The sequence below is a fragment of the Gracilinanus agilis genome, chromosome 2, assembly GCF_016433145.1.
Source record: "Gracilinanus agilis isolate LMUSP501 chromosome 2, AgileGrace, whole genome shotgun sequence".
In the NCBI taxonomy this organism is placed as follows: domain Eukaryota; kingdom Metazoa; phylum Chordata; class Mammalia; order Didelphimorphia; family Didelphidae; genus Gracilinanus; species Gracilinanus agilis.
This window is the reverse complement of record NC_058131.1, coordinates 547,734,946-547,756,625: the sequence shown is the minus strand read 5'-3', so window position 1 is coordinate 547,756,625 and position 21,680 is coordinate 547,734,946.

The following is a 21,680-nucleotide window of genomic DNA, read 5'->3' as shown; positions in this document are numbered from 1 at the left end:
TAGCATATGATGTATTATATGTGAATATTATATCTATATCTACCTATTATCATCTGTCTTTGTATCTATGTATATGTCTGTCTAATCCAAGATATATCTTGGAAATAGTCAAAGGAAGGAGCAAATACCTAAACAGATTTCTCCTCTCATTCCCTAGGAAGGAAAAAAAAAATCCTCTCCCTTGGGAAGTGGTGGGACAGATCTCACAGCAACCCTGGGAGACAGTTGCTAATATCATCCCCACTTTACAGATGAGGAAACCAAGATAAAAGAGTTTAAGTGTTTTGCCCAGGGACACACAGCTAGGAATTGCCTGTGGCTAGATTTGAACTATGATACCTTACTGTTATATAATTTTTAAAAAACCTTACCTTCTATTTTAGAATTGAGACTAAGTATTGGTTACAAAGGCAGAAGAGAAGTAAGGAATAGGTAATTGGGGTTAAGTGACTTGCTAGGGTCACATAGCTAGGAAGTATTCACCTAGTTGCCCTTGTAATATTATTCTATTCTGTAATTAATGCCAACATTTATGCAGAATAAAAATAGTCTATAAAGATATTTTTTTCCTATTCACAAGGGAAAAGCTCCAGTCTATTTTATAAAGTTTTGTTTTGTTTTTTAAACTTACCTCCTGTCTTGGAATCAATTTGATTCCAAGGCAGAAGAGTGGTAAGGGCTAGGCAATGGGGGGTTAAGTGACTTGCCCAGGGTCACACAACTGGTAAGTGTCTGAGGCCAGATTTGAACCTAGGACCTCCCATCTCTAGGCCTGGTTCTCAATCCACTGAGCTACCCAGCTGCCCCCTTAAAGTTTTTTTTTAAAAAATTCTTTTTAAAATTTTTTTTATTTCTTAGAAAAATTTGCTATGGTTACATGATTCATGTTTTTACTTTCCCCTTCAACCCCCCTCCCCAGGCCCCCCCCATAGCCGATGCGCATTTCCACTGGTTTTAACATGTCATTTATCAAGACCTATTTCCATATTATTGATATGCATTGGTGTGGTCATTTAAGGTCTACATCCCCAATCATGTCTGCATCAACCCATGTGATCAAGCAGTTGTTTTTCTTCTGTGTTTCCTCTCCTGTAGTTCTTCCTCTGAATGTGGGTAGCTTTCTTTTCCATAAGTCCCTCAGAACTGTCCTGGGTCATTGCATTGCTGCTAGTACAGACATCTATTACATTCGATTTTACCACAGTATCAGTCACTGTGTACAATGTTCTTCTGGCTCTGCTCCTTTCACTCTGCATCAATTCCTGGAGGTCTTTCCAGTTCACATGAATTCCTCCAGTTTATTATTCCTTTGAACACAATAGTATTCCATTACCAGCATATACCACAATTTGTTCAACCATTCCCCAATTGAAGGGCATACCCTCATTTTCCAGTTTTTTGCTACCAAAAAAAGCATGGCTATAAATATTTTCATACAAGTCTTTTTATCTATGATCTTTTGGGGGTGTAAACCCAGCAATGGTATGGCTGGATCAAAAGGCAGACAGTCATTTAGAGTTCTTTGGGCATAATTCCAAATTGCCATCCAGAATGGTTGGATCAGTTCACAACTCCACCAGCAATATATTAATGTCCCAATTTTGCCACATTCCCTCCAACATTCATTACTCTCCCCTGTTATCATTTTAGCCAATCTGCTAGGTGTGAGGTGATACTTCAGAGTTGTTTTGATTTGCATTTCTCTAATTATTAGAGATTTAGAACACTTTCTCATATGCTTATTGATAGTTTTGATTTCTTTATCTGAAATTCTATTTCATGTCCTATTCATGTCCCTTGCCCATTTATCAATTGGAGAATGGCTTGATTTTTTATACAATTGATTTAGCTCCTTGTATATTTGAGTAATTAGACCTCTGTCAGAATTTTTTGTTATAAAAATTTTTTCCCAGTTTGTTGTTTCCCTTCTGATTTTGGTTGCATTGTTTTTGTTTGTACAAAACCTTTTTAATTTAATATAATCAAAATTATTTTACATTTTGTAATTTTTTCTCTTACTTGGTTTTAAAATCTTTCCTTTCCCAGAGATCTGACAAGTATACTATTCTGTGTTCACTTAATTTACTTACAGTTTCCTTCTTTATATTCAAGTCTTCACCCATTCTGAATTTATCTTGGTGTAGGATGTGAGATGTTGATCTAAACTTAATCTCTCCCATATTGTTTTCCAAATTTCCCAGCAGTTTTTGTCAAATAGTGGATTTTTGTCCCAAAAGTTGAGCTCTTCATACACTGTCTTGTGGATGTCACTTACCCTAAGTCTATTTCACTGATCCTCCCCTCTGTCTCTTAGCCAGTATCATACCGTTTTGATGATTGCTGCTTTATAGTATAAATATCTGGTACTGCTAGGCCACCTTCCTTCACATATTTTTTTCATTATTTCCCTTGATATTCTTGATCTTTTGTTATTCCAAATGAACTTTGTTATAGTTTTTTTCTAATTCAGTAAAAAAGTTTTTTGGTAGTTTGATAGGTATGGCACTAAATAAGTAAATTAATTTGGGTAGAATGGTCATTTTTATTATGTTAGCTCGTCCTACCCATTCTTGACACTACACAAATAAAATGAAATGTATTAATATTCTATTCTTATATTTCAATGACAAAAATAGGACAAAATTTCATGAGCCCCTAAAACAAACAAAAAAAAAGCAAAGATCTTTATGTAATAACATAAAACAAACAAAAACAGAACCCGAAAAGGAAATATACACTAAATGCCTCCAAATTAAAAGAAAAATGAATAGTAACAAAATAAGCAAAGAATCCTGCCTGATGGTGATTAGAGAGTGAAGAGCTAAGGCATTTTATTTGTTAAAATTCATTTAAATGTAAATAGTTATAAGACAAATATAGTCATTTGTTGCATCAAATTTATAAATGAGGAAGTACCCTATACTAATGAAACTAGACATTTGAATATAAAAAATACTCAAATGAATGTTGTTGCTTTTGTTTTTAATAAAAGGGAAGGCCATTAACAGAGAATTTTCATTAAAAAAATTGTGATACTTGTTTTCATTAATTCTTACTAATTCCAATAATCATAAATTCATCATATTTGACAACCTGAATAAGATCTGGTAAGACAGAATTTAGAGACTATGAAAAAAGACCATTTCTTCAGTATCCCTTATACAAAAAGTTATTAAATTAGTCCCAAATAAAATACATTGGTGGTTCATATTATAATTGTAAATGTTAATTAATAATATTAATACAATAATTAATAATTATTAATAATGATAATATTAATAAAATAATGATTTTGCATGCAGCCAAGAAAAAAAATGCTAGTTATTAAGGTTAAATTTCTCAGGACTATTGATCTACATTGAGAAAATAAGGAAAAAGCCAGAAAATGATCTGTCAAAAGTCAAAGGAAATCAGATTGCATCAAGAATATTCTTCCCAAGTAAACAAAGAATATTTAGAGATAAAAAATGAATTTTTGATTTTCCATAACATCTCTGAACATTTCTACAGGAAAAAGAAAAACTAGATGAGGCCTTTCCTGTAAGAGTCATCCCAGGAATAAGATTGCAGATAATTCAGAGTGTGCAGGCCAACTTTTGATAAGCAAACTAAAGGTGAGATTTAGTTAAAGCTTGGGTTGCTTTAAGATACTGAATCACTAAAATGGAACTAAAATGTGGTTGTAATAATACAAAATTATCAAAGCCATGGCTTTGATAAGACTTGAAAATGTTTAAGGCAGTAAGAGGAAAGAACCAGGAGCAAGGCTCAGTAGATATGCTATACAAGGCAAACAAAATACTAAAAGGGCTGTTCTTATCTGCAATGGCCCGATAGAATCTTAAATAGGCAAGAGAAGGGCAATTAACTTACATTTTACACAAGGATAGGAAAACTATGTAGGCTACTGTGATCTGCAGTTATTCCTAGGGTTGGAACTGAAAGAACTACAGAAGGAGTGATATGTTTTTCATTTGGAACTGCTATAGGAGTATGGGTCAACAAAAGCTGTGACTTGATTAATAAATGTTCAAGTTATTTTAATTGACAAGTAAAAGTTACAGCTGGCTTTGGGAGAAGAAAAGGTGAATACATAAACAAATCAATATACATAGTAATACAACAAAACAAAAACTCAAAAAGTAAATTCTTTAAAAATCATGGATATATCATAGACATTGAGGCAAAGGTAGAAGGGAATAAAGTCAGTCGATCAAAAGTATTTATTAATTGCCTACTATGTGCCAGGCATCCTGTTAAGTACTTGTGATATAAAGGCAAAAGACAATCCATGTTCTCCAAGAGCTCATAATATAAGTATTCTGATTGCAACATTTCTACTTAAGAAGAGAGTTAGGTAAAGTGACAATAATCAACAGTTCTCCTACTCTACCCTATAAAATGTATATACATACACACCTATGTATATATACCTGCATATATACAAATAGACATATTTCTATATAATGTTCTATCCTATTAAATTATTTATACATATATTTAATATAAACAACCTGCTTTTTTGTTAATATAGTATTAAGAATCATAATTACTGTATAATCATTATATATGCATATAAAACTAACAGAGTAAGGCAGATGGTTATATGTATATATTTTTCAATATTTAGAATTAATTTATTTGAAGGTTACATTAAAATTCCCAGGCATCTACCTCCTTTCCTTCCTTTTCTAAAGTAGAAAAAACATCAATTGAAAAAAGAAAACCACAATAAAATATAAACTATGTCTTTTGTGTTTTTCTTTTTCTGGAGGTGGACATTCACAAGTTATTCTTCAAACATTAACTCTGTAGCTTTTTGTTCTCTTGGTGTTGCTCATTTTGTTTTTAGTAATTTCATGTAGATCTTTCATGTTTTCCTGAAATTGATCTGTTCATTGTTTCTTTATGGCACAGTAGTATTCCATCACCATCATATGCCACAACTTATTCAGCCATTCTCCAACATCCCCCGTTTCTAGTTCTCTGCCAACCCCCCAAAAATCTGCTATATTTTAGAACATACAAGTTCTTTTCCTTTTTTCCTTATCACCTTGGGATATAGACTGAACAGTGGTATTGCTGGGCTTAATGGTATACAGTTTTGTCATTTTCTGGGATCCCTTGAGTTCTACCAACAGAGTATCAGAGTCCAAATTTTTTCATATCCCTTCCCACATTTGTCATTTTTCCCTTTTATCATTTACTAATCTGATATGTGCAAAATAATATCTCAGAATTGTTTTGATTTTCAGTAATGATTTAGATAATTTTTTCATATGATTTTCATATGGCTTTGATTTCTTCATCCAAAAACCATCCAAAAATATTTTGACCATTTATTAATTGGAGAATGTCTCATATTCTTATATATTAAAGTTCTCTATATATTTTAGAAATGAGACCTTTATTCAAAAAATTGTCTATAAAATCCCTCTCCCTCAATTTTCTTCATTCCTTCTAAACTTGGCAACATTCATTTTATTTGTACAAATCCTTTTTACAGTGATAAAATTACCCATTGTATAGCTCCCAGTGCTTCTATCTCGTTTATCCACAAATTCCTCTCCTATTCATAAATCTGAAGAGTAATATGTTTCTGTTCTAATTTATTATGTCTCCTTTCATGTCTAGGGTATGTGTGTGTGTGTGTGTGTGTGTGTGTGTGTGTGTTTTTAAAAACTATTCGTAACAATTGTTTTTTGTATCTTATTTTTTAAATGAAGTGTTGATCATTAAATTCATGATAACCTACAAAGGTGAAAATTTTAGAATTGTAGTTGTTGCTTTAATTGTAAAGGGCAATGTCTGTGTATTTGCTAATATAGGAGTAGAACTATGTCTAGTCTATATCTGACTAAATATTGTGTACAAAAAAACAGACTGGTCTTCCTCTAGGGAAATAACTCAGGGTGTACTATTTTACTGGGAAAACTAATATACCCAAGTATGTTAGAGGGAAGATCAAAGTGAACAATTATAACCCTTCAATGTATACAGTTTGAATTCCTCTGTAAAAAGAAAATTGATTTAAATGGATTTTAAAAAATCCTGCCAACCATCAACGAGTTGTCTATAGAAAATGAATATGATACTGATACTAAAAGATAGATTTAAGAATCTAGGATGGACCTTAGTTGATAGTAGAGAATCTAGAGTTGTCATGATATTATCAATGAAAACTGAGTACAAATGAAAAATAATTTAGCGTGATAAAAAATTCTTAAAAATGACTTTTGCTATTGTTCAGTAATTTTCAGTTTTGTTTGACTCATCATGGTACTGTGGACTTCTATCCAAGAGATTTTCTTGGCAAAAGTATTAGAATGGTTTGCCATTTTCTTCTCTAGTGGAAGCCAGAGGTTGTTACTTGCCCAAAGTCACACAGCTAAGAAGTTTCTTAGGCTAGTTTTGTACTCAGGTCTTCCTGACTCCAAGCTCATCACTCCATCCACTGGACCACCCATCTACCATTTAGACATCTAATGGTAAAACAACTAAATCCATAATATTAAAAAATCATTAAGGAGAAAAATTGGAGAACCACTTATAATGAATGGTTTTAACACTACAATGTTACATATTTTTTAAATTTAAAATTAACCTTTTTAGGAGGCAGCTAGGTGGTTCAGTGGATTGAGAGCCAGGCCTAGAGATGGGAGGTCCTAGGTTCAAATCTGGCCTCAGACATTTCCTAGCTATGTGATCATGGGCAAGTCATTCCCACTGCCTAGTTATTGCCACTCTTCTGCCTTGGAACCAATGCATAATGTTGATTTTAAGACAAAAAGTAAGGGTTTCTTTGTTTTAAAAGACCTTTTTAAAGATTCATATTTATCATTACTTATGATATTGTGACTATTGATCCCTTGCCACCAGAATTGGCAATTCTACAACTTACTGTTTCATTTTTAGTGCAAATAATCATTCCATTGGCTCAGCTCTTTGAGTATTCATATTTACATGCTCTAAAGGACCCAATTTGCTGGTCCATCTCTCACCCACCATTCTTATTTAACTGACTTATCCATTGTCTTTTGAGTGATAGATTGTTTCTAACACATTGCAACTCTTGATGTTCTGAGGAATAATTTGGATCTTCCTGACCCTGGTGCCAGCTAGCTGTCTCAACAACAACAAAACATTCAACAACAGCAATATAGTAACAACAACAATAACAACAGCTACTATTAAGTGCCTACAATGTGCCAGACATGATATTCATCACTGGGCATACAAATAAGGCAAAAGACAATAGCTCACAATGTAAATACTTTCAATGAAACTCTCCTATCTAGGAAAGGGGAGGGTCAGGTAAAGTAAGCTTAAATAAGAAATAATTTAGGGTGATAAAGGAAATATATCATCCTTTTTTAAAAAATTTAAAATATTTTTCAATGGTTACATGATTCATTTTCTCTCCCTCCTATCTTCCCTCCCCACTCCTGGAGCTAATAAGCAATTCCATATTATTCAAAATATATCATTCTTAAAACTGACAATTAGAGATAACTAATATCTGCCATCTAGGCATCTAATGACAAAACAATTAAATTCATAGGGAAAAAAAAGTTACCTAACATTTCTGTATCAGCTAATGCTGTATATACATAGCTAAAATGAATCCATCTGTCTTAGGGCTCATCATCCTTCTTTGATGCTTCCTTGTGGCAATTAGTGGTTAATGCATAGTTAACGATGGTGTTCCATCGCCTTTTGAACCCCTAAAATGTATTTTATGCCTTCTATGTGGTTTTCATTTCATATTCACTTTGTTTCATTAAGGTTCATTTATGAGATGCCCTCTGTAGTTGTATTTGGAACTCAGGGACAGAAATTACAAACCTGCCTCATTTAGTTCTTCTTGAATATTTAGTAAATAACTACAATGATCATTTAAAACCCACTCATTGTCAAAGACAGGGGTGAAGGAAGCATGAGAGGAAGGGATAGCAAAGTTTTATGTCCACTTAGAAAACTGTTCTCTGTTTAAGACTATGCCACCAACATAATGTCAGGAATAATTGATATAAAATATGCCATTTTTCAGGGAGACAGTTTAAGCTCATTATGGCTCTAACTTTAAATCCATTATCATCTCTCTCAAATAGAGCTAAGTATAGTTTCCAAATTAAAGGAGTTGAACCAAAACATCTTATTAACCACTTAATATATATAGATGACTACACTAAAAACAAATTAAAAAACTCCTTCATCTCATGGAATCTTCCCCCAATAATATAAAAATGTCATTTGAACTAACTAAGTGTAAAATCCTTAACTTAAACAAAGGAAAGGAAGAAGTCAAAAGCTTTAAGCTTGAATCTGGAGATAACATTGAACCATTAATAGATGAAGGTGAGACTTACAAATATCTTGGTGTTTTCTAGGTAACAAGCATGAAGAATGAATACAGTGAAAACTGTGCTGTATGTGTTGAGACTTATTGGCACCCAGAAATCAAAACAACGTGGGAAGAACAGGTTAAAGCTTAATGTGTTGTAAAGTCCTGTCATTCCTAACTTCCCAACATCTCTTGCATACTCCTCTTTTGACACAGCCCTGATACAAGCCATCATCACCTCATGCTTAGAATATTATAAAAGCCATCTAATTGATCTTTGCCTCAAGTCTCCACTCCAGTCCAAGGTTGCTCTCTTTTATAGATTGGCAAATGATAAATTCCTACCATAGATAGAGACCTCCATATATCTTGGAGAACTCAACTAGTGGACTCAACAGGAAAAAGGACCATTTTCACAGACTGGTTTGTTGCCTATAATCATCTCAACATAACAATGATTCATTAAAAACGCAAGAACAATATTTTAATAGTTGTTGCCACTCCAAATACTGACAAGCTCCAAGCTTCATGAAATAAAAAGTTTTAAAAGCATTGAGACCTACAAAATCATACTAGAAAAGGATGAGGTCCATATGATCCTTTTAATTCGGTCTGTTACTGAACTTGTACCAAAAAATACTTTCAGAGACACTAAAAAAGATGAGCTTCTATTCTAATACTTTTATTCAACTGAAAAAATAATTATTGTATCTACCTATTAAAGTTCACAGAACACTGACTATAATGGAATAGACACAGAATAATGACTTGTTCCAGGTCTATGTCGACCTGAAATGGATATAGATTAGAACAAGACTATAATGATAATGATAGTGATAATAGTGGTAATAACACCTGCACAACCCTGTATAAATCAATGTTTTGAAGTGGGAAGTGGACCTGTGTGGGGAGGCAATAGGAAAGTAATAAAATGCCAGTCAAAGTTCTATATAGTAGGAACTGTGTTCCCCAAGTCCATTACTATTCATTCAATTACATCAAAATAAAGTAATTTTAAAAATACTGGTATCTACTCTAACCAGCATAAAAGACTATATATCCTCCCACAGTATTTGACATAAAATGAAAACCTATTTTAGGACCCGCATGTAGCATTATGTGCAGCAGCCTTTGTGATTAAATGAGATATTTGCAAAGTGCTTAGAGGACAGCCTGGTATGTAATAGGTGCTTAATAAATGTTTGCTCCCTTCCTTGACCTTTCCCTTATATCTTGATAAAAACCATAGAAAGAAAGGTCAAAGAATATCCCTAGCACAAGAGTTGAACACAACCATCGCCAAAGTGACTTTGGAGAACTATTAAAGATCTATGAAAAGGTGTTAAAAGATTCCATAAATTTTCAATTGGTACACCTAGTAGAACACTGGAATTCCATATTATCCCAAGGCAACAGAAAGAAATATGCAGAAAGGAATCTGGGCAAATCAAGGATATCAGAAGTTCTAAAATATTCGAATTAGCAATCGAAAGTCAAAGCCAAAAAAGTCAAGGCAATATAAGTAGTCAACATAGCACAAGTATCAAAATGAAACATTCAGCTTCATTAAAAAACTTTACAAAAGGGGCATGGGAATAAATCAGAGAGAACCTCCAAAAAAAAAGGATGTAGAAAATTTCTCGCCATCTTTGTAGTCTCAAGAAATACAATATAAAAAAATTCAAGTTGAATCAAAGAAGAAACAAGAAAAACTTACAAATTGTTAATATAATTAACAATAGAATGATTATTTCAAAGAGGTGACTAAAACCATTTTTTCTGTAAAATTGAAAAGTGATACAGATAAAATCATTCCTGATGGGTTTGAATGTTTTGAAGTGGCCCAATAATTGCAATACACCAATATTCTCTTCTGCCTTGATACCACCTGTTAAAAGAAGGCATTGCTTATTCATCACAAAAAGGAACATAGGAAACCCTAACAAATATAGTCCAACTACATATTGATTGCATTATATGAAGTATTCAAAGCTTTAAAATCACTTTTAAAATCTGTAAACTTACAAGAAAATAATACATTTGCTTCAGAGCAAAAAAAGAGTGTGCTAAAAAGTTTTTGGGGGGTATGAAAAGAAACAATGATCCAGTAATTATTGAACAAATGGTCCCAAAACACCGTAACTTTTTATATTGCCTTTGTTTATTATTAAAAGTATTTTGTTTGCATTTTAGATGCATAGATTAGTCATGTCACTTGAATATTTGATGTGCACATGGAAAATATTTTGTGTTTAAAATGTGCCACCAAGAACAATTGGTATAAAATGTGACATTTTTCAGGAAGATAGTTTAAGTCTATTATAGCTCTGTCTACCCTTAAATCCATTATCATCTCTCTTAGCTAAAACTGAATATGGCTTCCAAATTAAAAAGACTAGAAACAAAATGCTATTAATCCCTTGATGTGCATAGTTGACATCAAGCTAAATAGCTTCACTGAAAAATGAATTTAAAAGCATCTTCTTGTACAGTCTTTCTTTAGTGATATAAAAATGCATTTGGACTCAAAAAGTGTAAAATTTGTAACATGCTTCAAGGAAAGATAGAGACTTAAGGCTTTGAGCTTGAATCTAGAAGTCACCTTGAACCAATGATTGAAGGCAATATCTACAAATACCTTGGTCTCCTCCAGGCAAGATGCACCAAGCATAAAGATATCAAAGAGAGGACTGTGGATGAATACATTAAAAGTCTTACTGGTATCCTGAAATAAGAGCTTAAATGGAAGTACACCTTGAAAGCAATTTCCACCTACACAATACCAGTCTTAATGTACACTTTCAGATCTATAAAATGAATCATAGCAGACTTCGATAGCTTAACAAAAAATCCATACAATATTATAGAATACCCAGGACCAATATCCTTAAGGAATTTATGGATACATTGACACTTACTTGACAAAAAAGAGGAAGAATATTAAAAGACATTCTTAGAACACATACTGAACAGTTTTAAAAGGGTACAGAGATCCTTTCAGAACAAATACATACCACTTCATTAAGCAACAATCAAGACAGAGAGAAGGCATAGTACATTTGAATTTGTGGAATATAACATGTTTACATAACCGAAAAGAAGAAAAAAAGTTTAAAAAAGTTTTCTTGTAGAATGTGGCCAAAAAAAACAAGTAAAAATCTATAGAAATACTTTTTTATAAAGATATTTTATTTTACCAATTACATGTAATAACAAATTTCCACATAAGTTTTCTGAAGTTATATGATTCTCCATCCCTCCTTTCCCATCTTCCTCCCCAACCCTCCTACACCCCCATGCCCTGGAGCTGGCAAGCAATTCAATCTGGGTTATGCATGTATTATCATGCAAAATATATTTCCAAATTGATCATTTAAAAAAAGTAATCATATAAAACCAAAACCCTGAGCAAAAACTCAAATAAACTAAAGTGTAAAATTGCATGCTTTCATCTGCATCCTGACTCCAATATTCTTACTCTGAAGGTGGATAGTATTCTCTGTCCTAAATCCCTCAGAATTGTCCTGGATCAATTGTATTGCGGAGAGTAGCCAAGTCTTTCACAGTTAAACATTACACAATATTTCAGTTACTGTGTATAATGTTCTCCTGGTTCTGCTTATTTCACTCTGCATCAGGTTTATGTAGGTCTTTCTAGCTCTTTCTGAAATCATCCTGTTCATCATTTCTTACAACACAATAGTATTCCATCACTATCATATACCACAATTTGTTCAGCCATTCCCTAATTGATGGAAATCCCTTCAATTTCTAGTTCATTGCCACCACAAAAAGAGCAGCTATATTTTTTGTATAAATAGGTCCTTTCCCCCTTTTTTGATCCCTTTGGGATATAGACCTAATAGTGATATTATCGTATTAAAGGGTATGCATTGTTTTATAGTCTTTGGGGAATAATTCCAAAGTGCCTTCCAGAATGATTGCAGAAATACTTTTGAAACACATTGATATCACTTCAATAGCAAAGCACAGGCACATGTTATTCATGAGTTAAATGTTTTAAAAGTCATTTACTTTCTGATGGTGCATATGAAATGTTTAACACCGGGGAGTAGAATTGGAGAGTTCCCCATAGTTGACATACATACAAATTTGGCCAATAAGATATTGACAAATATATTGATGAGCAAATGACTTATCAAATATGACATCATAAGATCATAGTTCTAGATTAGGTCATCATCACAAGCAATTAAAAAAGGATTATTTTTTAAAAGCCTGGTTTATGATTAACACAGAGTATTCAAGGTATGAGTAGAAACTATACAATCGAAACAGACTGAAAAAATTTAGTAAAGACTGAATAGCTAACAAGATATAAGTGGGTAGCTGTAATTATATATGCATCAAATTTCACTTTCTTTTGTTTTAAAATACTTTCACTGAAAGCTTTTTTTTTATCTTAAGTTTTACCTATGTGCTTTCTTCTCCCTCTTAAAGGGCCATCTCATATAAAAAATAATATTTTAAGGGGAAAAAAAGATTGTAAAATCAATCAACACATTGGAAAAGTCTGAAATATATACAATTTTCCACACACATGTATCTCCCACTTCTGTAAAGAAGTGGAGTTTGATGTCTTCTCACATTCCTTCTTTGAAGGCAAGTTTGCTATAATTTTACAACATTCACTTTTGGTTGTTTTATAGTTAATATTCTTTCCATTTATATTATAAGCATTGTATATATTGTTTACATGGCTCTACTTACTTTATTCTGCATTAGACTGTATAAATCATTTCATGCTCCTTTGTATTCATAGTTTCTCATTTTCTATAGCAATATTCCATTACACTCATGTGCTACAATTTGGTTAGTCATTCCTCCACTAATGGACTTTCTTTGTAGTTCTTTGCTACCACAAAAAAAGTGCTGCTAAATTATTTTCATGAATATGAAGCTTTCCTTTGAAGGAACCTCCTTGGGGTAGTGTAAAAGATAACCTAATTAAGTAATTTTAATCAGTTTATATACATTGTTTTATAGCTTTTTAAAACTATAGTCTCGGCATGTAATCTTATTAGATACCCAGGATTATTATAATGATAAATTGCAACCATAGAGTTAATATTAAGTAAAAATCCCAATTGTTGCTAGAAAAATTGTGTATGAGAAACAGGAATCAGTAATCATATTGTGAATAAAATAAGAAAATCCTCTGGAATGCCTTGGTAAGATTCTTGCCAAGGGAAGTTGTGCACATGCCCTCAGCTTCTAGGAATAGGTACATATGCTCCTAAGACTGGAAATTCATTACATCTTAAGTGACTTTGAAGCTATAGAGCAGGGGTCGGCAACGTATGGCTCTCGAGCCATATCTGGCTCTTTTGAGGGCCAGATATGGCTCTTTCTGCAGGGACCATAAAGTCCATTTTTTTCAGGCGCTGTTACAGAAGCTCGCACTGTGAGCGCTATATGGCTCTCACGAAATTACATTTTAAAAAATGTGGCATTTATAGCTCTCATGGCCAAAAAGGTTGCCAACCCCTGCTATAGAGCAACCTTGGTTTTTTACCATATATGGAATAGAGATGATGTAATTGGCCCCAAGATAAAAGACAAAAAAACAAAAAACAAAAAAATAACTTTACTTTCTTGAAGATGAAAGATTTGGTTGTCCCACCCCGATAAGACTATTCAACTTATCCTCCTCTCCTCCTCCCACCCCCATTCTGGGGGAAGTTTCTGTAATCTAACTCTTTTGTGTAGACTATATATTCTTTTCCTCATCTCTGCATCTTTGGTCAAGCTGAGGTGGGTCTGGACTCTGAAATTTTGTAATTTATAACTCATACATTAAAATGCCAGTCTGAGCTTAGAAAATTACCCAGCAATAATTGTTTAAATTTTTTATCAGTATAATCTTAGTAATTCAAACTCTGGTTCAAAGGGTATAGACATTTTAGTTACTTAGTTCGCATAATTCCTATTCACTTTATAAAAAACGTTATATATTGATTCTGTAGAGGTTCAGATCTAATGAATCAGATATTAAGGTGTTCTTGGATCATACTTATCTGTATGTATTAATAATTCACATGATTGATTTATACCTTCTATCAGAGAAAATCAACAGGGTTGAAATGATTAGGATCAAAAAATTAAGCTTCCTTCCTTCTCTGAGGAATGTCACATAGTTGAAATTTGAAAGGCATCAGATAGTCTGAGAAGTTCTCAAAAAGCACAAAATCTCAACTTTACCATTCAAGCAGTAAGGGTTTTTTGACCAGAGTTCCAGGAAGAGAGGGGGTTAACAAAAGTCAGGAGGGACTTTCAAATAGCTTCTTCCTTGCCACCTGGCTGAACAGTTATTTTACTACTTGTTTCATTATCTTTGTAATTGGACTTCTAATCTTATGTAAAAACTTTTGGTGTTTCCATTGTCTGGAGGATTGACCATTCCCCCAATGATGTGGTAACCCAATAATAAATTGACAGAGACAAGCTGATCTCTCTCTCATATCTTGTCTCTCTGACAGACTCCATACTACAACATGTCTTTCTGTGTCTCTCATTTTCCTCTATGCATCTCCCTTTCCTAGTCTAGTCTTTCCCCCCTTTATTTCCCAGTCCCTGGCTTCCCTTTTAGGTCCAGAAGAATCCATGCATATATGTGGGACAGCAGGCCCATTTCAGATTCATAGATCCACTAACAATGTACAAGTGTGTTTAGATTCCCACAACTCTGCCAACATTGATTATTACCAACTTTTGTAATCTTTTGTCAATTTCCTAGATAAAAAGTGAAACATATTTTTACATATTAGTTATTTAAAGAGTTCTTTCAAAGTTGTTTTCTTTTCTTAAGGACTCTTTACTCCTATCTGTTGATTATCTATTGGAAATGACTTTTTTGTTGTTATTCAGTTATTTCAGTTGTGTCTGACTCTTCATGACCCTATTTGGAGTTTTCTTAGCAAAGATATTGGAGTGATTTGCCATTTCTTTCTCCAGCTCATTTTATAGATGAGGAAATTGACATAAATTGGGTTATGTTTCTGATGTCAGGTTTGAATTCATGAATATGAATCTTCCTGACTCTATGTCTGCTGTGTCACCTTTCTGCCTCATGTATACTGGATATTAAACCTTTATCAGAAATTTGATACAAAAATTTACCCCGATTCAATTATTTCCCTTCATATTTTAATTGCATTAATTTTGAATGTGCAGGTTTTTAGTTTCATGTAATCAAAGTTTTTTTTTTTATTACTTCTACCTCTTGTTTGGTTAACTATACATATCCTGTAAAATGTATATCATCTCTTAATATTTTTGTGATTTGACTTATAATTTTAAAGTCAAATCCACTTTAAATTTCTTTGGGAATATGATAAGATATTGGTCTAAACATAATGTTTACTAGTCTTTTCTAAGTTTCCCAGCAGTTTTTACTTTTAAATAGGGAACACTTTCATAAATAATTTATATTTGCATGTTTATCAAATATAGTCATTGAGTTCCATTTTTACTGATTCTTATTTGTCTAATCTGTTGCACTGATATATATTTATTTCTTTAAGCAATGCCATGTGTTGTCTTTTTTATTTTCCTTTAATTATTCAGATATTTTGTTTTTGCAAATGAATTTTGCTAATATTTTATCCAGTAAAATATCTTTCCTAAAGCTTGGTTAGTATAGTATAGAATCTGTAATATGATTTTTGACAATTATTTTTTCATTTTGGCACAGCCCAACAATGGGCAGTGAATTCTCCTACAGATATTTGAGTTATGCTGGAAACTGTGTTACATGTAATTGGGGAAAAAATAAAATAAAATTTAATACCAAAAAAAGATTTCCCTTACATATTTTTAAAAGAGGTATTTTATAAATGAATTTATATTAAGTATCTTATATGCTTTTGTATAAATAGAAATTTTGTACCTTTGAGCTACATCTCCCAGCATCCCTTTTCTCCTTCATCCCCACCTTGCAGTGCTTCCATTGTTTGTGTACAGTTGTGTGTAACTCTGCCTCTTGCTCTCTTTTTACTCTAATTTTTTATTTTTATTTTAGTTATTAATAAATCCTATAAAATATAATACTTGGATATTTGTATATTAATTTTTAATCTTACACTTTTATGGCTGCCCAATATTCCTGGATACTTCACATTTTTTTTAGTATTTTAAGTGAGATTTTAATTTCTATTATTGTCTTGGGCTTTATTTATTATATAGAAAAATCCTATTGATTTTGGAGGGGGTTCTTTTTGCCTTTGTATTTGCTAAATTATACCTTCACTATCTAAATTAGTATATCTCTGCTAATTTTCTATGAATTTCTAAGAAAACCATCATACCATTAACAAATATGGATACTTTTAGCTTCTCTTTGCCTATTTATTTCATTATATTTGTTCTATTGTTGTATTCATAGTTATCACATCTAGAACTGCTTGCTATTATTTTATCCAATTCTATAAATTAACTTTTTGATAGTGTTTTTTATAGTGGTTTTGAGTGTGGTTCCCTTAGTTTTACTCCTAAATTTATTGGTATAGCTTTTAGCATATCATTTTCAATAAGATGCTTGCTTTTGGTTTAAGACAGATACATATAGTGATATTTTAAAATGTTCTTCTATCCTATTACTTTGGATAGGTTTCAGCATAAAGAAACATTGTACTTCATCAAAGGCTTTTTTGCATCTGTGTAGATAATCCTGTGGGTTGAAATGTTAGTTTTTGTAAAGAAATTTTATTTGATTAATTATATGTAATAACAATCTCCCACATACATTTTCTGAAGTAATATGATCTAAATTGTCTCTGTTTGTCCCTCCCACCCTCTTTCTGGAGATAATAAGACAGTTGATCTGGGTTATACATATATTATCATGTAAAACATACCAAAATTCCAAAATAAAAACCCAAACTGAAGGAAAAATCACCTGCTTTCATCTGCATTCCAACTCCAACAGTTTTTTTTGTTTTTTGTTTTTTTTTTACTGCAGGTGGACAGCATTCTTTGCCATAAGTCCTTCAGAATTGTCCTGGATCATTATATTGCTGAGAGTAGTTAAATCTTTCACAATTGACCATTCTAAAACATTGATGTTACTGTGTACAGTGTTCTTCTGGTTCTACTTATTTCACTCTGCATCAGTTCATTTAAATCTTTCTGGATTTTTATGAAATCATCCTTTTCATCCTTTTTTATAGCACAATAATATTCCATCACCATTGCATGCCACAATTTATTTAGACATTCCCCAATTGATAAGCCTTTTTTCCAATTTTTGTCACCACAAAAAAGAGCTACTATAAATATCTTTGTACAAGCAGGTTTTTTCCCTTTTACCAGATCTCTTTGTTATACAGAACCAGTAGTGTTATTACAGGATCAAAGGATATGCACAGTTTTGTAGCCTTTTGGGCAGAGTTCCAAATTGCCCTCCAGAATGGTTGGATCAGTTCACAACTCCACCAATAATGCATTAATGTACTAATTTTGCCATATCTCCTACATTACTTTTCTTTACTGTCAATTTGACCAATATGAGAGGTGTTAGGCAGTAATTCAGTAATGCTTTCATTTGAATTTTTCTAATAATGATTTAGAACAGTGGTTCCCAAACTTTTTGGCCTACTGCCCCCTTTCCAGAAAAAATATTACTTAAGTGCCCCCTGGAAATTAATTTAAAAAAATTTTAATAGCAATTAATAGGAAAGATATATAAATGTTTCTACCTTTTTAGCTAAAATATAGTAAATAAAGGTGTAAATTAGAAACAATGAACTTTGAAATTATGAAACTATTTATTGAACTCAGAAATGCATCTGTGGCCATCACCGCTCCCCTGGATCACTGCAGCACCCATCAGAGGGCAGTGGCACCCACTTTGGGAATCACTGATTTAGAATATCTTTTCATATAATTATTGATAGCTTTGATTTTTTCATCTGAAAACTTTTCATATCCTTTGACCATTTTTCAAATGGGTGATGGCTTGTATGGCTTATATATTTGTCTTAGTTCTCTATATATTTGAGAAATGAGACCTTTATCAGAGAAATTTGTCATATTTTTCCCAGTTTGTTATTTCTATTCTAATCTTGGTTAAATTGGATTTGCTCTGGCTTAGACTGCATTTGCCTCATAATAAAGGAATATATTAGAATGTTCTTTCCAAAATTTTAAAGATATTTTGTATAGGAATTGAACTAATTTTTCTTTAAAAGTTTGCTAAAATTCTTAGAGAATGCTTCTTCCCTCACACTATGGGAGTCTCTGCTCCCCCCACCTCACCCTCCAGGACATCAGGCTTGACAGTTCCTTAAAGTTAGTTCTATTTCCTTCTCCAATGTTGAATTGTTTAAGATCTTTATTCGATCATGTTTGATTATTTTATATTTTTGAAGAGATTCCTTCATTTTTCAGTTTTCTGTTTTATTAGCATTTTACAGCACATAATCGGCTCTGAAAACTTTGTTTTAGTTTTGTTGTAATTTCACCTTGCTCATTTGCTAGGTTTTTGATTTGATTTTCTGCCTTTTAAAATTCATTTTGGCTACAGGTGTATCAATTTAGTTTTTTTTTTCCCCTAAAAAAGCAGCCAAGAGTTTTGTTAATGATGTCTATAGACCTTTTGGCTTCCAGTTTATATATTTTTCCTTTAATTTTTAATATCTCTTCTTTTGTACTTATATTGTATTTGTTTACTTATTTTTTCAAATGCATATTCAGTTTATTAATCTTTGTAAATATTTTTCCATTTTAATATGTTTGTAAAAATATAATTTTACCTGAGTGCTTGAGCTGTATTTTAGAAATTTTAGTATTTCATCATTTTCTTTCATCAATTATTGTCGAATAATTTTTATCTACTCTCTACTAAGGATTTTATTGTTATGTCTCATTTTGGATCTATGGTTTTTGTTTGTGTTCTCTTAACTTATTACTTTTTTTTTTTTTTGCTTTGCTTGAGAGTATCATTAGAACTTCTACTTTTCTGCTTTCACCAGATTTACAGTATGCTTTTGTTCAAGCCTCTCTTTTTTTTCATGTCTGACTTTTCTTTCTGGGTATGTTTCTTGTAAGCAACAGATTATGGGATTTTCTTTTCTTTTCAAGTCTATCACTGTTTCATTCATTGGATAATTTAATTCATTTACATTTAAACTTGTGTAATTAGTTTATATGTTGTCATTTGTTATTTTTGCTTAATCTACCTTCATGTAGCCCTAGTCCCCTAGGATTGTTTTTCTTACTCTGAAGTACCACCTTCTCATATTTGAAGTTTTAAATATTTTGTTTTTAAAATTTTAATTTAATTTCATATTTTTCCCAATTACATGGAAAAAGTTTCAAACATTTTAAAAAGAATTTTGAATCTTGAATTCTCTCCCTCCCTCCTCCCCTTCATCCCCATCCCAAGATGGTAAGCAATCTGATATAGATTTTACATGTACAATTGTCAATTTGGAATCTAGAGACCCCAAACTTGTGGCCTGGTGGGATCTGATGAACCCCAAGTTTTAGATTTGGCTTGTGAGTTGGAGATCCTCAAAGCCTGTATCAGTTCCCTGTTCCAGGGAGAATCCACCCTTAAGGGAATCTCAGGCTAGTAGTTGCAGACTGAATAATGGACCCTAGAGTAAATGCTAAATATTCTTTTGTCTTAGGTAGTCTTCCCCATTGTATCAGAGACCCTTTCCCAGGAAGACACACCTGGGCAGGGACCATCCTTTAGTATCCATTGTAAGTAGCCCCTTCCCTTACACCCTGGCCTCTGGCAATGATTCCTTTCCCAAGCTTGATTATATCCTGTCAGTATGGTAATGTCAATCATCTTTCCCAGCCCCTGGATCTTCCCAAATGGTATATAAGTTCCCCAATTTCTTTTGTTTCTTGAAGTTGTCATCTAGCGTGCTGGTACTTCCAGGGGGCAAGGACCAGAGCAACCTGAGTTCAATCCTCAGACTCTTGTAGGCATGTAGCATGCAGCTCTGTTTAGGGACCTACTCAGCCCTGTGACCCCTGTCCTTAATTAAAGAGTGGTTTTTCTGACTATTTAATAGTTCTGTGTTTATTCAGAGTCAACAAAATCACATACTATAACTTACTTGGCCATTCCCCAATTGATAGGTAGTGACATGGGCATTGTGCAGAGATGGCAGGGACCCTGTACCCCTTAACTCAGACAGGCTATAAACGGGGAAATTCCCTTTCCCCTTCCTGCCCTGGTGACTCCCCAGGCAAAGACCATTGTCCTTGGAATTCCTTTAAGTTGAGATAGACAAAGAGATACACCTCCAGAATGCATCTGTACAGTCTAAGACCTGAGGATCTGGACAGACCCTGCACACATTGAATGCCTGAACTGAATGCCTGAGTGCAAGGAGTCACGTGCACACTACAGGAAAGGAGACAAAAAGGCGAGAACTGGAGGCCTGGGGGGGACAGCCTCCAATGGCTATTCCACTCATGCTGTTTTGCTGACCATTAACCCTATCTTACTAATAAATCTTTCTTTTTACTTTTAAGCTAAGTTTGGAGGCCTCTCATTCTTGAGAATGGCTTCCTTCCCGAACTCAGGGGTTCACCATTGCAGCCCTATTAACAGTAGCTCCTCACTTTCCAATTCTTTGCCTCCACAAAAAGAACTGCTTTAAATATTTTTATAGGTTCTTGCCCTTTTTGTTTTTCTCTTTGGGATACAAAATGAGTTTTATCATTGTGTGGTCAAAGCGGGTATACTGTTTTTTAGTCCTTTGGGCATAAATTGCTCTTCAGAATGGTTGAATAAGTTCACATCTCCCCCAGAAGTGCATCAGTGTCTCAATTTTCCCATGTCCCCATTTCCTTTTCTGTCATACTAGCCAATCTAGTAAGTGTGGGGCTGGTATTTCAGAGTTACACGTTTTGCATTTCTCTAATTAATAATTTAGATAATTTTTTGCACAACTGTAGAGAGCTTTAATTGTTTTGAGAATTGCCTGTTCATGTCCTTTGACCATTTATCACTTGGGGATTGACCTATATTCTTATATATTCAATTCATTTCTCTATGTATTTGAGAAATGAACCCTTTATTAGAGAAATGTTTTATTATTTTCACCATCACAATCACTACATATTATTCTCCATCCTATTCCCCCATTTAGCTTTTTCTCTCTTCATTCTCTCCATCCTCAAAAGTGTTTATCTTCTAACACCTCTCCCAATTTGCCTTTTTTTTATAAGCACCCTACCCCACTTCTCTTATTCTGTTCCCCTCCTAATTCCCTATAGAATGAGATAGATTTCTATACCCAATTGTGTATATTTTTCCCTCTTTGGGCTAATTCTGATGAGAGTAAGGTTAAAG